The sequence below is a fragment of the Parasteatoda tepidariorum genome, chromosome X1 (genome assembly GCF_043381705.1).
Source record: "Parasteatoda tepidariorum isolate YZ-2023 chromosome X1, CAS_Ptep_4.0, whole genome shotgun sequence".
NCBI classification, from domain to species: domain Eukaryota; kingdom Metazoa; phylum Arthropoda; class Arachnida; order Araneae; family Theridiidae; genus Parasteatoda; species Parasteatoda tepidariorum.
In genome coordinates, this window is record NC_092214.1 from 13,811,616 (window position 1) to 13,815,837 (window position 4,222).

The window sequence follows — 4,222 nt, forward strand, 5'->3', positions numbered from 1 at the left end:
ATCGTCTTCCACAGCCGATGCAAAACTGACGATATATCACGATATATAATTTCTAATATCGCCCAGTCCTAGTCGTGAGGCGTGTGTGGTGATCAACTACGTTGACTGCTATTGTGAGCCAGTCCGTGACCGATTGTGGGGTATGTATGTTTTGTTTGTGTTGTGTTATGTGTTTTACCTATTTTTAGTATGGGTGGTAGTTGAGGCAGTGCTTTGGTGGAATGTGAATAATAAAACTTATCAAAATCATAAATGGTGGTAACTTATTAGAAATTAGTAATTAAGTTGGCTGACTCATCCCCCACTTTTTTTAAAAAAAAATTTTAATTTTTTTTTTAGAATTTACTTGAATAGCCATCACGGGCAGCTGAAAAGCTCCTGACACATTGCTTGAGCAGGGTCAGTGGTGAGGCGTGTGTGGTGATCAACCACGTTGGTTGCCATTGTGAGCCAGTCCAGTCCGTGGTTGATTTTGGGATATGCGTGTTTTGTTTGTGTTGTGTTATGTGTTTTACCTATTTTTAGTATGGGTGGTAGTTGAGGCAGTGCTTTGGTGGAATGTGAATAATAAAACTTATCAAAATCATAAATGGTGGTAACTTATTAGGAATTAGTAATTAAGTTGGCTGACTCATCCCCCACTTTTTTAAAAAAAATTTTTTTTAAAAATTTACTCGAATAGCCATCACGGGCAACTGAAAAGTTCCTAGCACATAGCTTGAGAAGGGTCAGTGGTGAGGCGTGTGTGGTGATCAACCACGTTGGCTGCCATTGTGAGCCTGTCCGTGGTTGATTGTGGGATATGCGTGTTTTGTTTGTGTTATGTTTTGAGACTATGTTTCGGTGTTAGTCATAGAGATTTTGGGAGTTTGAGAGACATAGGGATATCAGTTAGGTTGTATTTGGCCAGTTTTTTACTGCTATGGACGCTAGTTGGTCTGCTGAAGACCCAGCTGTTGTTAAGCCCTTGTACCCTGGATAAAATAATCATGATATAGATTAGTGTATTATTGTGTGTACGTTTATCGACAGTTACTCTTGTTTGTGTAGACCGAGCTTGAGGGCTTCTTTTTTTTTTTTTTTTTTTTTTTAATTTTTTTTTTTTNTTATTAGCCTCACGGACAACAGCTTGTGTTGACTGACTGCCTGCCAAATGTTTGTTGGTCAGGGATGGGGCCAGAGTGTGTTTTTATGTTGCAGCAATGGTTTGCCTGGAGCCCTGACTCCTCATGATTGTATTTGCTGCCAGTATTTTTACAAAGTTATTATTAGGTTTATGCCATATTGTCTGTGATGTTCCTGGTTATGGCAAGAATATTTATTAGTTTTTGCAATTTGCTTGTTTTTGAAACTGTCTGCAAATATCGTTCTGCCTTGTTCATTGGGTTTTTTGAGGTGGTACGATTCAGTTAGTGGGCAGTCATGTAGATAGTGACTTGGGGTACCTGTGTCATCGCATGGGCATGTGTCTGTGTTTATTCGCTGCATCCTGTGTAAGAATGAGGGGAAGAAGCCATGTCCTGTAAGGAATTGTATTGCTGCTGGATGGTCTATAAGTTTGTGTCTACTTTAGGGTAATATGATTTTGTTGTATAGCCTTTTTCATTTTCGTCCCAATATGCTTGCTAGAAGTTTTTGTGTGATGGTTTTAAGTTTATTTCTTAGGCTCGATGGTAGAAGAACACCGCTGGGAATCCCGTGACCTACTGCTGCATCTTTAGCCGCTAAATCCGCTGCTTCATTACCTATGTTACCTGTGTGCGCTGCCACCCAGTGTATTTGTGTGTTGCATTTGCTGACTAGGTGTTCTAGTTGTGTTGTTGCCACGTGTGAGTCTTTTTGTTTCGTTTTTCAAATAGCGTGTATACTAGCCAGACTGTCTGTCAAAATTGTTGCATCTTCGCAGCTGTGTGTCCCTAACCAATTGATGGCTTCTTTGATGGCTAAAACCTCTGCTTGAAACACTGTGTTTTCTTGTTTTAGCGTAAATTTGTGTGTATCTGTAAGTTGGTTGTTGTGGTAAACACAGAATGCAGCTCCCACGCCATTATCTGTTTTGGAGCCATCGGTGTAGATTTGCACCGTCGTTGTTTTGCTAGTTCTAGTACTTGTTGGTAGGTTAGTGTATTTATGGCTAGTCTTATGGGCCGGGTGGACCACACGTGTTTTTATCTTTTGTTGATATTCACCCGCTTTTATGTTGTATTGTGTGTTTTCATGATTGAATCTTAGTGTGCTAGCTAGTAGTGCCAACCTTATTAATTGTGAACTTTGAATTATCCAGTAAAATATTTTTACCTTGCTCATACTCAGTTTTCAGGCCAATCCAAGGTTACTGACTAATCAAACGCGCTTCTGTACTTCAGTAAGAATGGGCCATAAAATGATCCCACTATTTACACTTTTATTTTCATATTTTGAAATCTGGCAAACTTGTTACGAAAATATTTTAAATTATTTTTGATAGTTGCCGATAAGTGGAAGTATATTTGAATTAGCTTCTCGCTGATGCATGCATGACATTTTGTATTTTATTCTGTATTTTATTGAATTTTTTTTTTTGTTGCTAATATGTTCTATTTTTGTTTCGATCTTTTGGCACACTTTTTTGCGGCTGTAATCGTGTGTTCTGGTGACGAAATTACTTTTCCTTATTTTGCTTTATAATTACTTGATCTAACAATTATCTTTTCCTCATTTTTTTCCGACTTTTTTATTTTTTTTATTTTATTATTTTTTTTCAACATATCTTAAAAATATTTTATTTATTAATAATTTTTCTTCTTCTTTTTAAAAAATTTATACAAATTCTTACCATGTTTTCTTTATATTTTTAACTTTCTTTCATANGCATAGCATAAGCGGAGGGATACATCGGAAGTTTTCTGTAGTTTGTCTATAGTAAGAACTCCCCCCGCTACTCAAAGTCAAAGTCTAAAGCTGTCTGCTGCATTGGAAATAAGAATAACTTATTTCAGTAAGAGGAGCTTCGTTGATTCACTATATAGGAACTTCACTATATAGGAACTACTATATTGGCCGAATCTGCAGCCAGTAGGAGACAGCTGGTTCAAGAACTTTTTTAAGATTAGCATTGATATTTCTTTCATTATTTAAAATGATCGGTTTCTATTTTTTTTAAATATAAAAAGAAGGAAAAAAAAGTACTGACGTTAAGGGTAATAGAGGTTTATTTTATGTTACTTTTTAATTTTACGCTAGTTTCTCACTATTTACGCTATTTTTATAAATGTTTATTAATTTTCAGATGGATTTAAGATTCATATAATTTCTAAACTTACACATTTTTGGTGAAACAGATAATTGTTTCTGGTGAAATTCTTAAACTTTATTTTTGAAGAGTAATAAAAGTTTTGCGAAAGATAGAAACAATTCAAGTTATCCATCCCGGAGAAATTTTCACCGATTCATTAGAATTTTTTATTATTCATGCTGATGTTGTAAATTCTTATGTGTAGAGATTTTAATCTATATTATTTAGTTTAAATGACTTATTTGGCTAATATAAATGTTAACATTTTCTATCTTTTTTTTCTCTTTAATTTAGAAACGTTTTTTTTTTTTTTTCATTTTTGGTCAGGGAGGTATTTTTCCATTTTATTTACAGTTTTTTTTTTTTCGTAAATAATATGTGAAATGAATAAATAAAAATAAATTAAATTAAATTAAATAAATAGGTAATAAGTTGCAATGCGTTTTATTTTTTTGATGTTCTTTTTTCTTTCTCTCTTTTTTTTTTCCTATAGCGGAAAGCAAGTTACCGCAACTAGAATGAAATCGAAAACTATCAAGATAATTTTTATCAGCACTCATTAAACCACCTAATAATTTCTAAGATTTTCTTTAAAATTACGTTTTATTTTTTATTATTTTAATGCAACCTGTAGAGTTTTTCTCACCATTTATTGAAAAAAATTTCTGAGTATTAGCATATTTATTTTTACTTCTTTCTTTTTAAAAAATCAATTTACATGTGTGGGAAAGATGAGTTATTTATTAATAAAATGTGTAAATCGAACTGCTTTAAGCAATTTTATAAAAATTTCCATTCTGAGTAATTGTTCTCATATTTACCAACATTATTTATTTTTCAAGGAAATCTGAAAGGCATTTATTAAAATTAAAGTGCATCTGAAAAAATTAGGTTAAAAAAAATGAAGAAAGAAAAATAGATAATGAAACTTACTAATTTTTTTTTTTT

General features: G+C 33.2%; 1 protein-coding gene across 2 annotated transcripts in view; it reads left to right on the forward strand.

Moving 5' to 3' along the window:
• Positions 1 to 4,222, forward strand: part of LOC107452153 (rho guanine nucleotide exchange factor 17) — a 264,039-nt gene that overhangs the window by 19,889 nt on the left and 239,928 nt on the right. The gene's annotated exons all lie outside the window — the stretch shown is intronic.